This window comes from Cupressus sempervirens, chromosome 10 (assembly GCF_028749045.1).
Source record: "Cupressus sempervirens isolate cs-2001-9-10 chromosome 10, ASM2874904v1, whole genome shotgun sequence".
In the NCBI taxonomy this organism is placed as follows: Eukaryota; Viridiplantae; Streptophyta; class Pinopsida; order Cupressales; family Cupressaceae; genus Cupressus; species Cupressus sempervirens.
The window spans coordinates 776,349,511-776,361,927 of record NC_143127.1 but is presented as its reverse complement, the minus strand read 5'-3'; the positions used below and the strand labels follow the sequence as shown (position 1 = coordinate 776,361,927).

At 34.9% G+C, this 12,417-nt stretch overlaps 1 pseudogene across 1 annotated transcript; it reads left to right on the top strand.

Annotated features, from left to right (window-relative positions):
* The first annotated feature begins 5,068 nt into the window (after positions 1–5,068).
* LOC149536172 (disease resistance protein L6-like) lies at positions 5,069–11,515 on the top strand (annotated as a pseudogene). The gene is made up of 2 exons (XR_016357246.1): positions 5,069–5,714; positions 8,938–11,515. The product of XR_016357246.1 is annotated as a disease resistance protein L6-like (transcript).
* The last annotated feature ends 902 nt before the right edge of the window (positions 11,516–12,417 follow it).

Below are 12,417 nucleotides of genomic sequence, written 5' to 3'. Positions count from 1 at the left end.
AAATTCATCTTTGTTAAATCTCCTTTAAAGAAGAACCTATCCAATTTTTTTGCTATGTAACTGAAGTCTTTCCTTCTGTTGTTCCAAGTGAATATTCCTTTGTTGTTTGGGATTTCTAGGAACTTATTATCCTCTACCCTTTTTCTAAATTTTGTTGTTTCTCTTGTAACAAGTTCAGTTCCTCCATATTTTTCATCGAGGTTTAGAATTTCATTAAAATCTCCTCAAATGACAATATTTCCAATAGGTCATTTCTCCATACATATGCTGATTTCATCCCATAATTTTTTCTTATCTATTGTTTGTGTAGGTCCATATACATTGATTAGAATTAACTGGAGGTTATGTCTATAGCTCACTCTACTCCCCATCCAATTGTTATTGGATTCTATAGTTTATGTCTACTTTTCGTGGGTTCCAAATGACTCCCGATTCTCCTGAAGCCCCATTAGATTCTTTGATTTCTATTTTCCATCTACCTAATTTCTTTCCTAATTTATCTCCTCCTTCTCTATTCAATTTGGTTTCTTGTATTAGTGTTATATCCAATTCAAATAAAAATAAGATTGTAGTTTAACAATCGTTGCTTGCTAGGAGCATTCAAACCCCTAGCATTCCAAGTTGTAATCCTCATTGACCATTGGGAAGGATCTTCCCCTTCCCCACATTTAAGACTGTAAATATCATTTTTTGCTCCTTTTCTTTCCCATCTACCTCTCTTAGTTCTTTTAATGATTTTCTTCCTCTCTTCATTTTTTGTTTACCACATTTCGGGGTTTTGAAACCCTCCTAATTTATAGAGATGCCCAGATTGTCCATTAAGTGCTAAACGTTGCTTGAATTTATTTCGTCTTCCCTATATTCCTCCTCTTCTATTAACTCTTTAAATATCTGATCTTCTAATTCTTGCCTTCTCTACTTTTCCCTTTGTGCTCTTTGACTTGTTTCTCTAATTCATTGACCTCCTCTACCTCCTTTACTTTATGTATGTCATCTAGAACCCCAAACTCTTCCCATATCTGACCATTCCCATTAAGTTCTATTTCTATCCTTAGGTTCTAATGCTTCTATGCATGCTATTACTTCTATTGGTATTAAAGATCCTTCTATTCCATTTTGTTCTTTGCTTTCTTCTTCTCCAAAGATATGTTTTCCATTCACTAGTGTTTGCCAAAATTTGTAACTCTTTTTCTTTTCTTGTTTTTTAGATTGTTATGTTTCTCCATTGAGATGATGAAGTTGTTGGGATTGAGATTACTTGTTCCTGATTATCCCTAATCTCTTCTATTTCTATGTTGTCTTGATTCCTTATTTTTGTCCTTCTATTTTGATCATTTATCTGATCTTTGATTGATTCTTTCTATACTTTGTTTTAGTGAGGCCTCTCCTTCTGCATTTGGGTACTCTTTATTAAATATCTCATGGTTCTATTCTTCTTCTATTCTAATTTCTACTATTACTCCTTCTCTGATATTGTACCCTATTTTTATCCCCCCTAGTTCTATGTTGACCAATTCTTTCCTTTTTTCCTTCCTTCTGAATTTGTTGTTCCCTATTCCCATGATCAAGATGATTTTGTACTCCTATAGTTATTCAATCTTCAATATTATTTTGTAATAATAGGATACCATGGGTCATTCTGTTTAAATCCTATAAGCTTGTATCAATTTCTTCCAATGCCCTATTCTCCCTTTGACACACCTTGCATTCTCTAAGTTTTATCAATTTTAACTAGCTCTCATTGATATCCTTTGCTTTCTTTTATGTTCCCCTAGTGTTACTAGTTCTCTTTGTGCTATTCTTTGAACCTCTTATGCTCTTTCTTCTATTTGTCTTCTTTGGCTCATAATCCTCCCTATTGGTGCTTTTTCTTTCTATTCTCTTTTATCTTTGCTTTCCTTTGTTATATCTTCCTTTTGATCTATTATTACCTTTGTTATTTCCTTCCTTTGATTATTACTAATGCTATTGAGTGCCTCTTTTAAATTCAATATTTTATATTCTATGTTCATATTGGGTTTGATGTTTCCTTTGATTGCTGCTTCAAATTTTATAAAATCTAGTTTATATATGGATCTATTTGTTATTAATTTTTTTGTGTTAAGTTCATTTTGACCTAGCTTTATTTCTATTAAAAATTTAATATTACTAGATTGGTAAAATTTTGATCCAATTCCTATTAAATTTCCTAGAGATTTACCTATTTTGATTAGGGTTTGGAGATGTTTAAGTCCAGGTGGAAATTTTTTTACGTTCAAACTAGTTGGGTGCTTGATTTTTCCTATTATTTTCATCAATCCAATTTGGTTCCCAAGCTAGAAATTTAATAGAGTATCTTTTATAAAAGTAGTTTGAAATTGAAACTAATTTATTCCTAATTTCTTTGTTTTTACAATGAACATACAATGAATAATTGGAAAAGGTACTAATACTTACATGCTTCTTATAGATCTTTTCTAATCTTCTTACTAGGTTTGGGCGAAACTTACTTGGTCTGCTCCAATGTAAAAATACGCCTAGCTCTTAACATTCCATCCATTTTTCTTCTATATGTCTATCGCTTATGATTAGTATATCAGAGTAAAGTTTATGATTAGCTAGGGTTCCTATAGAAGGAGGCACTGAGCTTTTAACTTTTCCCTTACTTCCATTTGTTCTTTTATGAGGGGGATGTAGACTTTTAGGTTAAGAGATATGATTGTGGGATCCCTAAGATTAGTTATGGGTGCAATGATCTATTGTCTAGTGCCTAAAGGGATTTTATTTGCTTCTAAGATTTGTTTAGGTCTTTGTTTCCTTAAATTCCTATCATTCTTAGGCTTCATTTTGGGTGCTTTTTGTTCCTTGAACCTTGATGTCTTCTTTGCATATAGTATTTTGTTGAAGAATACCTCTTGTTGTTTGACTATCACATCTTCCTCTAAGTGATTTGAGGCTATTTCTATCTTCTTTTGGTGCACTGTTACCCTCTTGGTCTTCCTTTTTGTCACTTTTTGCCACCCATCTTCTTCTTCATTGGTTAGGTTTCATTTTCCTTGCATTTTGAGTATTTCTTTGTGCCTAGCTTCATGAAGTTTGACTACAGTATTGAACGCCACCTTCCTTTGACCTTAACCTTCTTCTATTTCAGTTGATAAGACATCAAATTTGTTACTAATAGGAAGGAAAGGGTGCTCATGCTAGCCATTTTGCCTGGGACGTTGGTGATTCAGAGGGTTATGTATGAATGTTTTTTCCCTATTAGGGTAGAGACTTTTTGTTTGATAATTGTGCTTGGGCTTGTTCGGATAAACATTATTCTTGACTACTTTTTTCACTATTGTTGCTTTTTTCACCATTTTAGTTCATTAAAAAAATATTTTAAACAATCTACAGTTCAAATTTTACTCACTCATCAATTGCATATCAACTGTTTACTTTATGTGCAACTCCTCTTGATAAACACCACCCCTTGAATCTCAAATAAAACACTACAAGTTTTGCAAGCTCCTCCCACTTCATTTGTCCAATTTCAATGTAGAAGACTAAGTAAGGGAGAAAAACAATGAATTGTATCATATTTGTACTCACTAGTCATTTGAATATTAACTTAATTTAACCCACACCTCCAACATCTCCTTCTGAACTCCATCTTTTACCTTTGAACAAAACATTATGTGTTTTGCATCACGCGCACGCACGCACACGCGCGTGCGCGCGCGCGCACACACACACACACACATACTTCATTTGTACAATTTTATTTTAAAACCCCAACCACACGAGAAACAAAATTACTACTAGTTCAACTTTTAAATCAATATCACTTAAATATCTACTATTTGTTTTGAAATTAAAAAAAAAAGGTTTACATTGGCACTTCAAAATTAGATTAACTTGTCCTATACCTCCAACTCCTCTGAGTAAACTTCACCTTTTTAACTTTTGACAAAATTTTGTATTTTGTAACCTACCTTAATCACTGTCACCTAAAAATAAGTTCTTCAACTTATTTCCCCTTGCCAACTACTTCACACAAGGAAAAAATAAATCTGTTTGATAATTAATACCCACTTCATTTGTTTGAGTTTTTAAAAACCATAGACAACTAAAAACCAAAAAAGTTTCAAACTGGTTGGCATTTTTGCTTACACTTTACTTGAGTATGATTTGTTTACTCCTCCCCATGGACTTCATCCTTTTTACTTCGAGCATGAGAATACACTTTTTCTAAACACACACACACACACACACTTACTTTTAAAATACAAAGTGTTTTCAAAACTTTGCTTATATGTTTAAAAAGTCGCATAGTAGTAGGGACCTGCATATGTTTCCTTTTGTTGACTATTCATTACAAGAACATATCTTGCCAAAAACTCTCTATTTATCTTGCCTTCTCATCACTGTCTTCATCCACATCAACACATTTTGTCATGAACTCTCGTCATAATAGCTACTATTATCTTCCTTTGAGTCACCGTCTTGACGAGTTTCCAATCTAGACGATTTATGTCCAATATACCTTTTTGATATGATATTATGCTATTATGATATCTAGACATATTGTTTTATAAATATGATGATCAACATCCCATTCTAAGAAAACTTGTCACCTTCTAGAATGAAAAATCTATCATCATAATAATTTATTTAGTATTTAATAAAAATATAATAAATTGAACATTTTTTCCTTCTTCTTATTACATAAGCTTTGAATTCAAAACTTCTAGATACTTGGAGCAAACTTTCTTTGATTATTTAAGAACATTCCAGCGAATTGCTTCAATTTTCTTCTTCTTCTTCTTATTTATTAGATAAGATTTTGAATTCAAAACCAGTTACATATTCAAATGAACTGATTCTAAAGTCATTTCACAATTCAGACTTGACCGTCGACGGCAAAAGGTCAATATAAAACAAAGCATAGAGAGTTTGACGGTGACGGGAAAAAGGCCAAATGAAAAAAGAGCAGGCCGAGCTACCGTAGCATTACGACCAATTCCGTACGGGCCGTCATTAAAAACGAAAAAATTAACAGAAATGGGCTAAGCTTGCATCGACTTCACTGCTAAAGGTTGGATGCCATTTACAATTGGCGTTCGATTTGGCATGGAAATGCATAATAAGAGTTCATTATCTATGTATTTGAGTTAAATTCTCTGTAAAGTAGGGTTAAATAATCTGTTTTCTCTTCATTTTTAGACTGCCTTTTTATCTTGCAGGTCTAAAATGGAAGAATTCAATCCTCCCACATATAAAATTCCCTTCAAGAGCGATAAGAGGTATCATGTGTTCTTGAGTTTCAGAGGAAAAGATGTGAGAATGACTCTGGTTGATCAACTCTTTCGAGCTTTCTCCGAAGCCGGTCTGCAAGTTTTTTTAGACAGCCACAAATTGAAAAGGGGGGAAATAATTTGGTCAGGGTTGGAAAGGGCAATCGAGAGCAGTGCCATACGTATCCCTATATTTTCACAAGGTTATGCAGACTCGGCTTGGTGCCTAAAGGAGGCCACACAAATGTTGAAAACCCCGGGATTAATCATTCCTCTGTTCTATGATGTGGATCCCTCTGAAGTTAGATACCCTTTAAAGGACTCCAGTTCGTATAAGAAATCATTTGTGAAACATTATGGCCATCCAGATCGACACCCAGAAGAAGAAATTGATGAGTGGAAGCTTGCCCTGGAAGATATCTGTACTCGATCAGGCTGGTCCATGGAGATAGCTGGAAGGTTAGTAATGAATAACACTTTCTGCTTTCTTTTCTCACAGAGTAAAGATAGGGTTTTCTATTTTAATTTTGAAAGAAAATTGGAGTTAATGAATGAATGTATTCTGTAAAATACGAGTATTTTAGGCTTAACATATGAATTTTAGACTGAAAGAGTAGAGGTTTAAGTTTTCCAATTCCATATTCTAGAGTGCATTAGCTTTTGGACTGTCGGACAGAACAGGAGTCTTCTACTGCCCTCTGTTTTTCTGCTTCCTTTTGTAAGCTTTTCTGTGTCTTCTCAATTGATAAAAAGAGTACATTTTTTTAGAATTTTGATGTAATAATTTTTTAAAGATATTTAAATTTTAATTGTCATTTTTTATTTGATGAATATTTTTATTTAATATTAATTTATTAAATATAATATGTACTAGTTAAGAAAAAAGTAGTTGAATGATGTCACATTTTAAAAAGTTTTTTAACTGAGATTTCTAAAGAATATATGTAAAGAAGTGTAATGGGTAGTGCTGCAAAGCAAACTTAAGGCATTACAAACTCTTGTCGAATGCAAAAAAATAGTGTTTGCCAATGTCTTCACAAGTATCAAGTGAATCAAATCACCCAAACCATGCACTTGGCCTTCCCAACGACCCAAAAGGACTCTAATTATTGAATTCAACCAAAATGATTGACCTGCAAAGTTTCAAATGTCTATCTTCTAGGCAAACCCCAAATGCTGATCAACTAGGCCCAGATGGCAATTAGGCCTCCAGAGACAAATTTTAATTCTTTTTTCCAAACTTTTCCAAAGGACTCCTAGAAAAAATTGCAGATTTGCGAACCCATTTGGTTCTTCTTCAACATATTCCAAACTCACTATAAGGTACTTTGGACCATCACAGCCAACCAGTCAATTGTGACTGTTTTAAGGCTAAAATGATTACAGACTTATCACCCATCCTTGTAAATTTGTACAGAAGGTTAATTTAACCCCAATTTAAGGAATACCCAACCAATTTGGACCTATAATTCTCCATACCTAAAAGCCCCAAATCACTCCACAAAACCCTCACAAACCTAGGGCTTTCTCAATCTCACCCTTTCCAAATAAAATTTGACCAAACAAGAGTGCATTCACCATCTCCTTGACACACTATAACTGATTCAGGCATAAAATATAGCTCTCCAATGGCTAAAACCTCTATTGTTATATCCTTGCACCAAATTAGTGTTCCTTCAAACACCCATTCTTATGGTGATCACCAAAACTTTTTTATCTGCAAATTTGGGTTAGCATCATATTATACAAGTTAAATCATGGCCATTCCATGAGAAACAGAGAAGAAACATTCATGGAATCACCATCAAGCCACTAATCCACTCAAGCTGTCAACAATTTGCAAAGAACTTAGAAACCCGTCAACAACAACTTATCAAATATCAACACAATGGGACCTTAGATCATGCAGTGTTCTTACAGAGGCTTATTGATGTCCTTAAACCATTATAAATGCATGAGATGAGAGATCAATCTACAATCAACAAGGAATTGCAAAATAGTTACTTAGTGCCTTTTAATGTGCTTGTCCGTACGAATTCTTTTTGAACCATACACCATGATTGCCCCATGCCTTGACCAGGCTATATGGGGTGCCTCCCAACTGTATCAACCGATCCAAGTTGGTTGCAAAGAATCACAAACTCAATTAAGGCCTGAAATACACTTTCCCTCCAAAACCAAACTAACTGTTAGAATTCAAAAAATTGAATTTCTAACCCTTATTAAATAAATTCATTTACTTTATAACTTATCAAATTTGCACCCAATTTAATCCTATGATCTAATCAATCTATCTAGGACCCTTCTATCCCATTTAGATCCCATTCAGGCACTATTGCTCCCCTTACAAGAAATTTGGTCCTAAGGTCCTTATAAGGACCTTTAGGACTTTTGATGTTTACATAAGTTTGTTCCATACAAATGGCCATGTTTGGCCTTAAGACTTTCCAATTGATCCTAATTGATGCCCTGAAGTCTTCCTCCATGTCTGGTGTCTTCATGCAGCCTTGTGCTCTTCTAGGTAGCCTTGTGCTCTTCTAGGTCCTCCTGCACCAGGTAGTTCTTTATCCCGAGTTCTTGGGGAGGTTTTCAGAATTGAGGATATGCCTATCAATTTGGAATTGTACCATCATCCTCTTTGCTATTGTTTATGTTTTAATTATGAACACTAGACACGTCCCGTTTGATCATATCCTTTTTATTGAGGTAAGTTGTATAGCCCATGATTATAGCCATGAGAGTGGTGCTTGAAATCAACGTTAGGACCAAGACCACGTCTTTGCCTTCAAGGAGGAGGAGAACCCCTATTGGGGAGAGAGACCGGCACTTTTTCAGTAGTACAGAAAGCATTTGTTGAGAGAGTTTACAAATGGAGAAATTCTAGCGAACTTTACAGCTTGCACTTGAATATGAAGCAAAAGCTTAAAACATACGACGACTTTTTAATATGTGGAGATTCCATGAAAGCTCCAAGAGAAAAAGTCTCCCTTTTCATATATTCATTAGGATCTCTATTATGAAAATTTGTTAAATTGGGTAAATTTAAATGGTTGAAGAATTCACGAATCTAGATCTAGATATCTTAAGCATATTGATAGAACCATAAAAGATGCTTGAGAGTTTATAAAATGTTCAGAGAAAGAACATGGAGTAGAAACACCCAAATGGATCAAGTGAGATCTATAGGAGAGACTGCGGTAAAAGAGGTCCCAAGCAAAATGACGAAGCACGGACTTCGAAATGATTATTGAGTCCAATATGAAATGTGTTGTCATTGAATAGCAATGGGTTGAAGATAGTGCTTGTCACTGAGTTTTGGAATCGTTGGTAGATGCACAGAAAGTTATGAATAACCTATGTGGGGATTGTCATTCTGAAAAGGAGTGTCAAAATACTATTTATTATCCTTTCATGGCGGTATAGTGCATCAGTTTTCAATCTTGTGTACAATTTCTAAAAACAACTTATTCCACAATGATCTCAAAGATTCACAACCATGCTTAGTAGTGACCTTTGAGTTTTGACTAAAATAATTTAATTCTTAAATATTATTTCTATTTCATTTTAAATATTTTTAGTTTAATTACTGAAAATAATACTTGATATTTCCCCTTCAATTTTTCAAATATTATTTTAATAAAAGTTCTTAGTAGTTGGCTATTACTATGACTGGTCATTGCAGTTTCGAAGCTCTAGTAAAGATGGTGGTGAAGGACGTGATTGAAACATTGGACAGAGTTCCTTTAGAAGTTGCCAAGCATCCGGTGGGAATGAACAGAATGAAGAAGGCTCTTTTTCATAAATTAAATCTGTATTCAGCGGGAACTGTGATTAAGGTTGGAATATGGGGTATGGGTGGTATTGGGAAGACCACAGTAGCCAAGGCTGTTTACAATGAAATTTTTGCTGATTTTGACACTGCTTCTTTTTTATTTAATGTCAGCTCTACTGCTATAGAGACCAGGGGCCTTACAAAAATGCAGAAAAAAATTCTTAAAGATTTATCCAAATATGGAGGGGAAGTGGACAGTGTTGATGAGGGCATATCTTTGTTTAAAGATCGTTTGGGAGGAAAACGTGTGCTACTCATTTTAGATGATGTGGATGCTAAGGAGCAATCAAATGCTTTGGTTGGGGATTGGCTGGCCCCTGGTAGTAGGGTTATCATAACTTCTAGAAATCAACACATTCTCAATGATGCTGGAGTCTCATTAGAATGCATCCAATTGATCAGTGGATTAGAGATAAATGACGGTCTCAACCTATTTAGCTGGCATGCTTTTCTCAGAGAATCTCCCAGTCCTGGTTACGAAAATCTGGCCAAAGGAATAGTTGAAGCTTGTAAGGGGCACCCTCTTTCACTGGAAGTTATTGGATCCTTCTTGTATGATAAGAAGAACGATCTGGATTGCTGGACAGAAGCGCTTCACAACATTACAAAAAATCCAGCCATTCACAAAATACTATGCATCAGTTATAGTGCTCTTAGTGACGAGGAAAAAGAAATATTTTTGGACATAGCTTGTTTCTTCATTGGAGAAGAGATAACGTACCCTGTCGTTTTCTGGAAATCCCTCTACAAGATGGTAAATACTGCTATATCAAATCTTTCAATGAAGTTGCTGATAAAGATTGACAACAAAGGTGTGTTACATATGCATGACCGTTTGCGAGATATGGGGCAAACAATTGCTGCAAAAGAGGGTACCCGAGCATGGGAGGCTACCCATTTAAGTGCTGCATCCGACAATACCAGTTTCTCTAGCATTCGGCTCAATGGAGGTAATTCTCAAAGGCTTGAAATGTTGTACAGACCTGGTCTTCGCTATCTTCACTTGCAATATCTGCCTATTGAAGGCATCACAAAAGACACGCTCGCCAGGCTTCCTCCAAGTTTGATATGGATGAGGTTGGAACATTGTCCCTTTGCAACTGGAAAGAAGCCACTTTTTTCCAGATTTGTGGGTAACATCCGTTTGTCACAGAAAGGGACGGAGAAGCCAGATTGCTCCAGATTTATGGGCAATATCTGGCAATTGAGGTATATGCAGTTGAAAAACTGCGATGACCTAGACTGCCTTTCTATCTCTTCAGTATTTTCACTCCCTAATATACAGCTGCAGCACTTGGACTTGACAGGGTGTGAAGGCTTGAATAAACTCCTTGATACTATTGGCAACCTCTCACAGTTGGAGCACTTGGACTTGTTTCATTGTACCAGGTTAAATAGCCTCCCTCGGACCATTGGAAACCTGTCACAACTCAAGCACTTGAACTTGAGTTATTGTAGAAATTTAAAAATTGTCCCTGATACCATTGGCAACTTGTTACAACTGCAATACTTAGACTTGGGAGGGTGTGAGAGACTAAGTAGCCTACCTGATGCCATTGGTAACCTGTCACAGCTGCAGGACTTAAGCTTGAGGTGCTGTAGAAGCTTAAGAATCCTCCCTCATACCATTGGCAATTTGTCACAACTGAAACACTTAGACATGAGTGGCTCTAGAAACTTAAAATTTCTCCCTAACACCATTGGCAACCTCTCACAGCTGCATCACTTGTACTTAAGATCATGTAAGAGCTTAAGTAATCTCCCTGATACCATTGGTAACTTGTCACAGTTGCAGCATTTGGACTTGAGTTGTTGTACACACTTAAAAATCCTTTTTGATACCATTGGAAATCTGTCACAACTTGAGTATTTGAACTTGAGTTGGTGTAGAAACTTAAGCATCCTCCCTGACGCCATTGGAAATTTGTCCAAGCTGCGCGAATTGGACTTGAGATGGTGTGACAGGATAAAAATCCTCCCTGATACCATTGGCAGCCTGTCACAGTTACAGCAATTGGATTTAAGATGGTGTAGAAACCTAAGTAACCTCCATGATACCAATATCAATCTTTCACACCTGCAGCATTTAAAGTTGTCTTACCTGGTAGAAGGTTAAGTAACCTAACTGATACCATTGGTGACCCGTCACAGCTAGAGAAAATTCAAGTGTTCTTTTCCTTTGCAAAAGAACTTGCAACGCTTTTATGATCCACCTAAAACTCAGATGTTTGGACTACCTCCTCAGCAGTAGCATTGAAGAACTGCCACGAAGCCTTGCAATGTTGCTTGAGACAATCTTAGTCCTTTCACATGGTGAGTACAGTTGATATTGATTGCATAAAATTGAATTAGTAGAATGCAATTTTTGTTATTCTACGTTCACACGAAAATGCAAAATCATAAACCCGTGGCATTATTTTGAGCTCTATATTGATTCTATAGTACTTAGATTCCTGCAAATTTTAAGCCAAAAGTTATAATGCTAGAACGCAGAATACTTAAAGTGATGTTGCAAATGTTTCGATTAATTTTACAATGATAGTTTGTTACAAAAACGGGAGACCCTTAAATGATTTTAACGTCAAAGAAAAGAAAGCATAAATTTAAAGAAAATATTTGAACAGCCACGCCGATCTATTCGGAAGATCTTGTTCTTACTGGGTTAAAAAAATCTATATTAAAAAAAATGGTCTTGTCCTTTTTGGCAAGCTTGTTGGGTGAAACAAATTACTTCGTATTATCTAAAAATGTTTTTAGAATACTTTTAGAATTAATTAATAATGATTTTAATTAATATTATTAGTTTTTGCTGTAGGCAATAATAATGATTTTATTTGATTTTAAAATATAATTTCCTTAACTAACTAATTTTTAAACTTTATTCAATGGGCAGCATTTAATTAAAACTGAATTGAACACAGCAAGCAAAGGATTTTCATTCAAAATAGTACTGTTTTTCAAAAACTGTCTTTCACATATACTCAAAAAAATAATAGGTAGTCAAAAACATTAACAATTGAAATATCACTATAATTTTCAACTTCACAATACTTTGCACAGTTTTAATAATTGATAGAGATTGCACTTTCAAAAACAAATTGTGATTGTCTGATTGCCCCAATATTTTAATAATTGATAGGGAAAATCTCTGAAGACATAGTTGCTTACTAATATGAATGTTTAGATGTGCAGGTTGCTGCTTTTAATTTTTTTCAGACCAAATTGAGTCTACAAATAAACATGGCACTATGGGCCAGAAAATTGAAAAGAACAACTTAATACAATTGCACATTCTTGTAGTAATTTAGAATAAAGTTACCAATCAAATAT